Source organism: Mustela lutreola, chromosome 8, assembly GCF_030435805.1.
Source record: "Mustela lutreola isolate mMusLut2 chromosome 8, mMusLut2.pri, whole genome shotgun sequence".
Classification (NCBI taxonomy): domain Eukaryota; kingdom Metazoa; phylum Chordata; class Mammalia; order Carnivora; family Mustelidae; genus Mustela; species Mustela lutreola.
The window spans coordinates 45,386,470-45,398,584 of NC_081297.1; the positions used below are offsets into that span (position 1 = coordinate 45,386,470).

The following is a 12,115-nucleotide window of genomic DNA, read 5'->3' on the forward strand; positions in this document are numbered from 1 at the left end:
TGAGCCCCAGGGAGACCTTTGCAGAGAACATGGCTAGTAACATAGTACCAACCATTGAATTCTGATTCAAATCCAGGGCTCCAGACTCCAAAGGTAGCTATCATCACGTTGCTCACAAATTAAACACTCTGGCCTAATTCTACACTCTTCCCTCTCTCAGCCTTCCAGCTGCATCTTATGACCTGGAGGGTACTTAGGAGGGTTTCCAGAAGCTGCCTCTTCTCTCTGTGCCACCCCTGCCTCCTACTGTGTGTCCCCAAGCTGGAGAGGTCTGGAGCAATTTAGACCCAAGGTGAGATGCTCTCCTGCCCAACCGGACTGACCCCCTCGGTGTTTTCATATATTTCAGCCAGTTCACGCTTGTCAATACCGCATATACCAATGGGGAAACAATGCACCCCGGAACCCTCCATATCTTCCTTCTTCCCATACCAAACCAGCCAATTGCACCTGCAGGAGTGGACAGGCAAACACAGGTGATGGGGCCTGCATAGCCATGTCCCCACAAAGACACAGATGTGTCCCCATGGGACACAGAAGGCAGATCTGTGCCTGCAGAAGCCACACCAGCTGCCAGCATTTAGCAAACTCTATTTTGCAGGGAGTACTGAGCCAAGCTCTATACAATTCTAGCTAGGATTACTCTGGACCGGTCGCCCAGGGGGTTATGCCCAAGAGCCAGCTACTAGAATTCAGGTGGACAAAGAGAATGACATTTCCAGGAGAGAGGCCCTGAGCCCGCTGGGCCGGCAGGAGGCACTCAGAAGCCCAGAGCCCGGTCCCAAGGCCCTAAGTGCAGAAAGGCGGGCTCAAGGGACACAAACGCTGCGACCCCGGCAGAGTCCGGTGCGCGCCCGCGTCCACCTAGAGGGATCCAAGGCCTCCTGCCCCCGCCACCCACTCCGTATCCAGAGTCAGCTGGCCCCCGCCCGCCCAGGGCCCGCTAGCGTCCGGCTAGCCGCGGTTAGCCACGGCACCGGACGGAGGTGGGGGCGCCTCCTCCCTGGCGGGCTACGGCGCGACCGACCGGCCGCTCCCCCTCTCCCTCCCCTATCCCCGCGCGCCCCCGCCCCGGCCCTCCCGAGCCTCGCGCGCTGCTGCTCCGCCGCCGGCCGCACTTACCCAGCCGCGGGTCGCGGGGTTTCCGCACGCAGCGACGGCAGCCGGAGCCTCGGGAGGCGCTGCAGCGCTCCGGGCCCTCCCAGTGGGACAGGGTCGGGGTGCGGGCAGCCCGGCTCTAGCCCAGCACCCAGGCACTTCCTGCCGCTCCGCCCCGCCCCGCTTCCCGAGCGCCCACCCTCTCGGCTCGCCCCCCTCCGATTTCCAGGCTCCGTTCCTCCCAGCCGGGAGGCCTCGCCCAGAAGCCCCGAGTTGGGCCGCGTCTTTGTTTGGGAGTTGGCCTCTCTTCAATTCGGAGCTCGCAGGGCCAATTAAGTCGGAGTTAGGGGCAGCTGTGTGGTTGCCCGGGATCCCTGCGGGGAGGGGAGGGGCGACTCACAAATCTCGCGTCTGCCCCCATCTCCCCGCCACCGCTCCCTCTTTCCCCGCCCTGGGGCCTCTCCAGGGTCTGCTTTCCCCTAGGCTGGTACGTGGCTCAGGCCCCGGCAGAAATTGGCCTATGGGGGATCCCAGGGACTCTAGGCTCAAAGCCCCTCTCCTTCTCCCTACCCGCATACATAAGGAAGACTCCCATAGGGGCTTTGACCCAGAAAGAGCCCTGTGGTCCACGGGCTTGGCTTTCTGTTTCCTGGGCCCAGGGAGCATTAAGACCTCTTCCCTGGCTGGAGAGAAGCGGAAGAATAGACACAGCACGGGCCCTGCCCTGGCTGAGAACAGGTGCAAAGCTTCCCCAGAACTGGCTCTGCTCTTCCCCGGGGAAGCATATTATTTCTCAAAGCAACAAAGGCCTGTGCTTACCCAGCCACGTTCTTCTGAAGCTTGGCTGCAGGAAGCAAGGTTACCCATTTACCAGGGGGCGAGGTCAGGGAGGCCACTGGAAGCCGGGATTGCTGACAGAGGCATAACCCTGGAGCAGAAATACGCAGAGCGGACCAGGTGGAGGTTGCAGGAGGTGACTGCAATGGTCCCTGTGAAGGGCAGGCCTGAAATGGGGGTGAATGTGGAAGATGCAGTGGCGGGGGTGCTACTGGGCTTGCCGTGTTGCAGATGGAGGGGTAGCAAGGGGGTCTGAAGAAGGACCTGCCGCTGCCAAGCTGCAAGTCTGGGGGAAGACCCGGGGTGCTGCGAAGCAGAGGGAAGACAAGATGGAGGGAGTCTGGACAATGCAGAGAGGGCCAGGCTGAGACCAGAGCAGGTCCAAGCTCAAAACGGAGCCAGGGAAAGAAGCTAACACCATCCAGGAAGGTAAGCACTTGTGCACGACACCCAAATCCAGGAGAAGCCTAGGCTACAGGGACACTGAAGAGGAAGGTGCCCAAGAAAGCAGGTTGGAAACAAAGAGATCTTTGGGAGACTTTCGAGAGGATCATCTCAGGAGTGGGGAGTATAAGCCTCATTGCCCCTCCTTGGGGACATATGGTCCAACAGTTGATGAAGGGATACAAAGGCACATCCCCTCGCTTTCATACCGGAGGACCCCAGCTCCTGATCTTCCCAAGGGATCAGCGGAGGCCTCTGTGGAAACCACACCTCAGTTCAAGTTTGCTCTCTGTCCAGTACATTTCCTCAATTTCTTACAGGTGTTGTTCCCAGCTCTTCCTGATAGACCTCCTACCTGCAGATCTCCATCTCCTTGGAAAGTCTATTTTCCAGAAATCTGACCTGAGATGTAGGGTCAGAGAGAATGGGAGAGTGACGTAGAGGGGGTGAAGACAGAGGGCATCTGGCACCAGCGTTAGGGAGGGGAGGAAGAGCATATGGCAGGAGAGAGGCCTGAGCAAGCAGGGACTCTGAAGGCCTCTCCCTCTGACCTTCGTGCAAGACCTCTAATGAAGCAGACCTCTCGTGAAGACCTTGACCTCTACTGAAGTAGTTTCAAGAGATGCAGGTCGTCAGAAAAAGTCAGAGGAGGTGGTGTTAAAAGATAAGACAGAAATGAGGAGGGAGAGAAGAACTCTTCACAAGTAGAAATAGGTTTTCCAAAGCCTGGCAGAAGAGAGAAGGGGAAGCAGGCCTGAGAAGAGAGAATGCTGTTGGTGGGTAAGGATGAAGGGAAGTATGCGTTCACAGGAAGTAACATTAAACCAGTAATTCAGAAAGAGAGGGTTGGAAAGTGTTCTTCAGGGACCTTGTAGCAATATGAGAGGGCAGGTGATGAATGAGCCCTTGGACCAGGATATTGCCTCTCCAGCACTATCCCCAGGAACATTAAACATCTAGAGCAGAGAACCAATAGAAACACGATATGTAATTTACAATTTCCCAGTAGCCACATTAAAAGATGTAAAAAGAAGAATTAGGTGAAATTAATTTTAATGATACAACTTTATTGCACACAATATATCTAAAGTATGTATGTTCGTTTCAACATGCATCAATATCAGAATTATTAATAAGCTATTGTATGTTTTCTTTCTGCTAAGTCTTCCAACTCTGGTGTGTATTTTACACTCAGAGCACATCTGAGTTTATATACTATATTTTCAACAGAAATGCTTGATCTGTATTTAGATTTCACAAGGGTCATGGTCAAAGGAACAGAGTTACAAACCTCAGTTTCTCCGTGTGTACTTATGCTTTCCAATAACAAAAACCAAATGGTCAGGTTTAAATGGAATTAGAGTGAATTGAAATAAAAAATGTAGTCTTTCTGCTGCACTCAGCACATCCCAAGAGCTCGATAGCTGCACGTGGCCAGTGGGAACCACACCACACCACACAGGTCTAGCATACGAATTCCTGGACTTGTGGATTTTGTCTTGTTTTGTCCTCACCTCCTGTGAAGGGACGGGCCTTGCCCCCACGATGGCTCCACTAACAAGATTCTACTCTGTTCCATTTTATTTCACAGGACCCACTGGAAGAAGACAAGGGAACAGGTGGAGAACCTAAGATCTGTGGGAAGGGAAAGGGGGTCTGGCTTGGGCCAGGTGAAGAGTGTAGAGGATGGGACATGAGTCGGTTGGTTCAGTTACTCTGTGTTTATGGGAAGAACGTTGCCATTTCTTTGCCTAGGGATTGAACTGAGAATGCAAGAGACAGTCTTGTTGTGATGGTCTCCCCAGTTGGTGGTTTCCCCTGAGCTCCAAGCACTGGCCTAGTCACAAACATTTGGGTGTGGCATCTGCAAAATGGGAAGAGTAGTCTCTTACTTAGGGAGAAGAAAAGGGAGAGGTTGTGAAATCCTAAGCATGAAGCTACAGTGAAAAAGGAGTTTTAGTTCCATATTGGGAGACCTGTGCTTCTCATCCAGGCCCCCTGCTAGGGGTCAGCAGCTTCTGTTTTCATTCCTCACTCTGGCACCAGATACCTGTGTGACATGCGATAGACTGATCCAACAGGGAGAGCTGGAGTGGAGAGGTTGTAGAGACTTTCCGAGAGATGTAAAGATAATATTAGTAATACTTAGACTCCATTGCTCTGAAATGACCTGCCCCCATCCCCTCCATGCTGGCATAGGGCCGGATATCCTTCCTCCCTGCCAATGGTATCTGTATCCATTCCTAGAAATAAAATTTCTGTATCTATTCCTTGAAATAGAACAGAGTCACAGAAAATACCTTTGTGTGCATGTGGATGGTTAGACACATGCAGACACACAAACACACACACACAGGCACACCACACCACACACACAAGAGTACGATCTGCTGTTTTTTGTGTCCTCAGGATGTATGGCACATTAGCTTAGTTTAATATTCAGGTTTTACCATTGCAGGTCAGGAAACATAAAAGTTGGATGTCTCCATCCCCTGAGCATAAGCCTATCTTTGAGAGCACTTCCCAGTCACTCCCTAGGAAGGTTGCAAAGAAATGAAGGAGCCCTTCATGGTCTCTTCTCCTACCTCCCTGACATTCCCCCTGGGTTAAGCTCCCATGCTGCTGTGTTCCTGATAAGAACTGTTTGTACAGACTCTGAGCCATTCCCAAGAAAAACAGCTGTGTTCTTGGAGGTAGAAAAACTCGGGTAGAAGTCGCACCCACTGTGTTCCCATACGCTGCATGTCTGGCAGCCTGTTTCCCCTTTAAATCCTTAAAAACGGGGAGAAACTCCTCCTGAGAGTCTTTCTACCCTCTTAGAGAGTGGAAACTAGCCTTGGTTTCATCATCCATGTGAACAATGGAGCTACGTAGCATCTGGTCAGCACCTTTCCTCTTCCAGAGGGACTGGCAAATGATCAGATGTTAAATACTAATCAGTTTCGACTGGCTCGAATTCAACCCGAGTTTGTCTATGAACGTGGTGGCTTAGCCTACTCATTTTTGTGATGATATCTGGTGTTTTATAGGAGCTGGCAAAGAAATGGTCGTGGAATCGAACCATACAACCTCAGGTATAATTCCCACGAGAAGATGTGAGACTAAATATAGGAGTTTTTAAACTGTTGTGAGGTAGACTTCTTTTATTTTTAAGATTTTTTAAAAATTTATTTATTTGATAGACAGAGAGAGATCACAAGTAAGTGGAGAGGCAGGCAGAGAGAAGGGCAAAGTAGGCTCTGCTGAGCAGAGAGCCCGATGCGGGACTCGATCCCAGGACCCTGAGATCATGACCTGAACTGAAGGGAGAGGCTCAACCCACTGAGCCTCCATCCAGGCGCCCCATGAGGTAGACTTCTAATGACATTAGGAATACTAATTGTGCTAATTAGTGCTTAAAATAATTATTGATCTTTATTAACGATGTCAAAATAATCGCTTAGATGTCCAGTTGCTTGAAATGCTCTCTTAGCATTCTATGTGAAGGACTTTATAGCCTGGTTCTCTCCCAGGAGAACATTATTTAAGGCAAAACATAGAAAAGCACATCTAGGGCACAGAAAACATAAGTACCAACAGCTGAGCAAATATATAAATAACATGCAAAATGACACTTAAATATTTACAGCTTGAATTTTTTAGTATGTGTAGCACATTCAGCTAGTCCTCTTCCATCTTCCCCAAGTTTTCTAGAAATTGCTTCTAGAACTGGGGCAGAGGCTTTTCCAGGCATCCAAGGTCATCTGCTGGGGAGATAGAGAAGCCTTTGGATAAACATGGTGAATATTCCTAGAGCATCTATGTTAAATTTACTTGGGGGGAATACATTTTCAATATATTTTCAAAAGTATAACATCTGTATGTGCTGATTATAGATTTGATCAATGTAAAATATTAAGGAAAAAAGTAAAGTTCTCTGAAATCATAGCCATCAGAGATAATAACTATATTATTTTAGTAAATTGTGTGTGTGTGTGTAAGCAGATTTATTTCATTTTAGAAATATTCAGTTATTTTTTATGTCAATGGATTTAAAAATGTGTCATTTTTGCTATAATACATGGATGTACCAATCTGTTTAACCAATACTCTCCCCTATTGATGGATATTTAGGATGTTTCCGATAAAATAAATATTTCCAATATGGTTATGCAAACTTTTTTCACAGGTATTTTGCTTACCTATTTAACTGTTTCTTCATGATAAATATCAAGAAATAGAATAGCAGAAAATACAAGTTTTTTGTGTGGATACACACACACCACATACATATATACAAGTATATATGTTAATATATGTAATATATAATGTAATGCATGGAATAGTTGGTAGAATATGTTTCTTTAAAAAATATTTTTTTGGTAGGACATGTCTCAAATGTAAACACAGTCACTACCTTTTGGGAGAGGGGACTGGGATTGGGAATGTAGTTAAAGAGGAATTTGATCAGACCTATAATGTTAGTGTTTTACAAAGAAGAAATACCTGTGTAACTTGAACTTAGTTAACATTAAAGGTAACAATAATAAAAAATAGGACAAGATGAAGTAGTTATCAGTTGACTATCAGACATTATAGGAAATAAAACTATCTGCTTTCTTCTGCTGAAAAAAAAGTGAAAGGTAAATGTTGGAAGAATAGAAATTGGATATATAAATGGCAAACCACTAAGAGAAAAAAAGGAAACAACACCTAAAATTTTGATTGACCTTACAAAAGTAAGGAACGAAAGAAAGAATAGAAACAACCAGAAAGTGTAGTGAGTAAAAGATACAAGTATACAGAAAAAACACGCCCAAAGATGCTAACACTTGTGATTTCATGTGATTTGGTTGAAGTCTCCATTAAGAGGTAGCAACTCTCACATTGCGTAACAACACAAAATTCAGTTAACTGTTGTTTCAAAGGGACACATAAAAAATACAAGGCCAGAAAGTAGCAAAGTAAAGAAATGAAAAAGATGTGTTAACCAAGGAAATGTTAACACCAATAGGTGTGTCAATATTAACATAAATGAAATGGAACTGAAAGTGAAAAGAATTAATGGTCCAAGAAGATTTTTGTTTTGTTCTTGTCCACTCATGAAACTTCATGCAGTTTCAAAACGTATAAACAGAACAATAGCTCAAGGAGACAAAAAATAACCGAGGATTTAGAACTGTACTGTCCAATTCAGCAGCGACCAGTCACACACTATAAACAGCAACCAAGAGGCTACAGAACACCTTAAATATGGCTTGTTCAACTTGAGATATGCTATCAGCAGAAAACACATATCGGATTGCAAAGATTTAGTATGAAAAATAATACACAATATTTCATTAATATTTTAAAATAGTGTTCAAATATCATACTTTAGATATTTCGAGTTCAACAAAATCTATTAAACTTCATCTTAGTAGTTTCTTTTGACTTATTTTGATGAGGCTACCAGAGAATTGAACATACACGGCACACATTGAACAGGGTGAAGAAGATTTAAATGATAAAATGAATAAGTATGGGCCAGTAGGTATATAAAGGGAGCATTTTGACTTACCAGAGATTTTATCATCTTTTTTTTTTTTAAAGATTTTATTTATTTGAAAGACAGAGATACAGCGAGAGAGGGAACACAAGCAGGGGGAGTGGGAGAGAGAGAAGCAGCCTTCCTGCCAAGCAGGGAACCCGATGCCGAGGTAGATCCCAGGACCCTGGGATCATGACCTGAGCCGAAGGCAGAAGCTTAATGACTGAGCTACCCAAGTAGCTCCTTTATCATCTTTTCAAACATCCATGCAATATTTATAAATTGATCAATTACCTAGACACACAAAGATCTCACAAATGTCTGAAAACTTGATCTTACACAGGCTAATACCTGACCACAGTGCTTTTTCACAACTCTACTGGAAATCCCTGGTGCATATTCCAAATGTTGTTGACCTCCCCAGATACTGTGGGGAGTTGTCCGTGCAGGGTGAAGTCTGCGGGCGCAAGCCCTTAGAGGTGGGAATCTCCAACCCTCTCAGGAGCCGGTTAACTGAGGTCCTACCCAGCCTATTGGTCCCAGCTCACAAAATTTGTTGAGTCAGAGCTCCCTTTTAGAGAGCACTGATGACAGCTTCACCAGGCAGGAAATACCCAGTCTTCAAACTGCTCCCTGTTTAGGGATGACTGGGAGGGGCAGCCTTATTCAGAATTATTCAACTGATAACACTGAGGAGGGGCTCAGGCACTTTCCTCCACACTGGTGCCATCACTCTGAATGTGAACAGCTGTTCTTACTTTGAGTACTTTATTCTATTCATGTTTGGCTTGAATATTTTTTTCTTATTATTTCTTTATCAATTCATTTCTATTTTTTTTTAAAAAATAGTCTTCAATATTTCTAGTCTGCAGGTAGGCACCCTTCCTTGATTTCTAGCAACATAACAGATCTATTCCTTTTTCAAAAAACATCTCTGTAATTTCATGGGATTGGAGTAGCTGGAGATGTAGAAGCAGGTATCTTGTCTGACATCTTGATTCCATCGCAGGATGTCAATCTGTGTGTATTTTTCTTATAACTAGCCACCTTACTAATAACATCTTTTGTATTAGAATAAACATTAAGAAGAATGTGGGATGTGGACAAAAGGATACTCTTATGCACTGTTGGTGGGAATGTAAATTGGTACAGTCATTATGGAAAACGGTACGGAGGTTTTTCAAAAAATTAAAAAACAAAAAGTAAAATCACCATTAATCTCATCTCCGGGTATTTAACTGAAGAAGATGAAAACATTAACTCAAAAAGATATCTGTAGCCCTATGTTCTTTGCAGCATTATTTACAATAGTCAAGATATGGAAACAACATGTGCCCATCAATGGATGAATGGATCAACGGGGAATAAATAAATAAATAAATAAATGTATATGAATATATATATATATATATATATATATATATATATATATATATATGAAACTTATGGAATATTATTCAGCCAGAAAAAAGAATAAAAGTTTGCCATTTGCAACAATATGGATGGACCTTGAGGGCATTATGCTAAGTGAAATAAGTCAGAGAAGATAAATATCGCATGATGTCACTTATATGTTGGAATTTAAAAACATAACAAAACAGACAAACCCAAACCAAGCTCATAGATACAGAGAGGAGATTGGTGGGTGCCAGAGGTGGGGTTGTGGTGCGTAGGAGAAATGTACAAGCTTCCAGTTACAATAAAAAGGTCATTTAGATGTAATATACAGCATGCTAACTCTAACATAATACTGTATCGCATATTTAAAACTTGCTAAGAGAGTAGATCTTAAAAGCTCTTGTCATCAGAAAAAAATTTTTTATTACTATGTTAGGTGACAGATATTAACTAGATTTATTGCAATGATCATTTAATAACATATACAAAGAATGAATCATTATGTTATATACCTGAAACTAATATAATGTTACAATGTCAATTGTATCTCAATTTAAAAAAAGAAGGCGAATGTGCATGCATTTTTCAGTGACATGGGAACGCTCAAAGAAGTTGTAAAAAGAGAGTTGCTATGCCCCACATTTTTCTTGTTATTGAGGCTGAAAAATGTTGAAAATTCAGCTAAAAAAAAAAGATTTTTGATGCCTTCAATTGGCCTCTCAACCTCTCCCATCCCCGGTCCTTCTCTCTTACCCGGAGAAATAAATCCAATTCCAATAAAAAGAAAATGTTCTAACAAGGCTTTTGGTCTCCCTCAGTCATGGGGCTGGTCATTATGGGCAGGCCACCTGCACAAGGCCCCATGTTTCAGCGGGACCTGCCCTTCATTTAATGCTCTTCTGTGGCTGTCTTGAAATCCCTAATACTATTCAAAGAAGAGTCCCAACATTTTCATGGGTCACACAAACTAGGAAGCTGACCCTGAATATAGGTTTCTGCTCAGCAGAACCGGGTCCTTGATATTTCTGCCAACTACTTAGCTAGTATTATGCATTTTCTACCCAAATTAAAAAATTAAGGCTTATGACATTTTGTTGATCCTGGAGAAATTTCCATCATATGCATCTTCAGAATAATCTTACTTTTTCTGCAGGGGTGGGGTGGGAGTTTGAATTTGAAGGAAGAATATGACCAGAGTCCCACCGTTAATATTCTTGTGTGACCTGGCTTCACCTTCCCTTCTTAACACTCGTACACTTCTTCAGTCCTCTCCAGCCATACCACCACGTACAGGTGAGTACGGAAGACTTGTTCTTCTTCCACACATTTGCCCAACTGGTTCCTATGACTGAGAAGACTTTCTTGCCCTGTTTACTTGGTGAACTCTTTCTCAACCTTCAAAACTTGTTTTAATTATCGCCCCCTCTAGGAAGCAAGTCCTCCTTGGCCTCTCCAGGTAGAACTAAGTGCTTTGCTCCTATTGATCTCATGTCTCCAGTAAGAACCTAAGCATAGAGCTGGAATTATGTTCTTACACATTTCTTTTCCACTAGATCGGTGGTTTCCAACCTTCTTTTTGTTTGTTTCTTTGGTTGGTTGGTTACTTTCCTCATTTTATTGTGTGTGGCACACTTGAAGGCATTAAAATACTAAAAAACAAAAGTCAAAAATAAATTACAGTGTCATTATTGCTGCTGTAGAACAAGGGTTCGTACTGACTTCGAAAGTGTCCACTGTTACCACACTGTCATTTGCTCTCTCTCTAATACCAGTTTGCTGTTATGAACACCTGCCCCCGTATATCTCATCTGCTATATTTTATGTTCCAAGAGCTGCCATTGGATTGGCTAGGTTTCGCATCTCTCACCTCTTCTCATAGCCAGCTTACTCCCCTCTCCACTATTATGTGACTTTTGGGGGCTGTGTTCCAATTGACAGAATTTGCTAACATGCATTATACATTAGAGCAAAAGTATATGCCAGACACTAATTGAAATTTGGCCTCTCATCCTGACAAAACCAGATTGTTCACTGTACCAGGGTGCTCAGCTGAAAAGGCAAGGGGAGACTAATGGCCAGCAGTCATCTGCTCACCAGACTTGTGCCCACCAGACTTCGCCTGCCCAGAAGGGGTCATGCAAAAGGTACCATTTGGACTAATGGTTCAGGACACTGCACGGTGCTGTAGCAGGTCACCTGGGAACCGATGGAAAGCAAGGACCGGACTCTATTCGTCTTTGCTTCTCTAGCACCTAGCACAGTGATGACACACTGTAGTTAACGTGAAATAAATTATAAGACAATCAAGAGACTGTCGATAGCATGCAGTATGATTTGGACTTAGTCTAAAACACCGTTAACATGAATTTCCCAAATCTGGTCAGCTGGGGCAGTGGCTCTGAAATGTATGGAATATGCTGGGGTGAGGTGGGCTGCCCTGGCCCCAACCTCCAAATGTCATGAATAGCCCTGGATCCTCCACTTCTGTGCTGAAGTCCGCCAAAGTCCCTGGGAGGGCATCAAGTTCTTAGCCATCACTCATCAGGTGTACTACTCCCAAAAGAGCTGGTCAAGGGCAATGTCAGTTCATGCAGTGGCATTGGATCCCCACAGTCCATCTCCTGCCCCATTTCCTACACGTGCATGTGGGATGAGCACAGCTCTAGAAATTAGCATTTACCAAGCATTTTGACAGTTTAGAGCTGGAAGATAGCTTAAAGGTTGTCTAGTGTGGTCTCATTTCCCATCAGGAGAGGGACGTGGTATCCCCCATTTGGTGTTGGTAGAACAGCAAGTAGGGCCCGGACTAAGACTACTTCCCTTCTGTGA

The 12,115-nt window shown here is 44.5% G+C and overlaps 1 protein-coding gene across 2 annotated transcripts in view; it reads right to left on the reverse strand.

Annotated features, from left to right (window-relative positions):
• TSPAN11 (tetraspanin 11) overlaps nt 1–1,936 on the reverse strand; it is a 65,598-nt gene extending 63,662 nt beyond the window's left edge. Inside the window, exon 1 of one of the 2 annotated variants that reach the window (XM_059184531.1) lies at nt 1,918–1,936. The gene's annotated coding sequence lies outside the window, so the exon portion shown is untranslated. Of the gene's footprint in view, nt 1–1,122; nt 1,467–1,917 lie in introns of those variants that run through there. The other variant, XM_059184529.1, reaches the window with a different exon arrangement.
• Nucleotides 1,937–12,115: the final 10,179 nt, after the last annotated feature.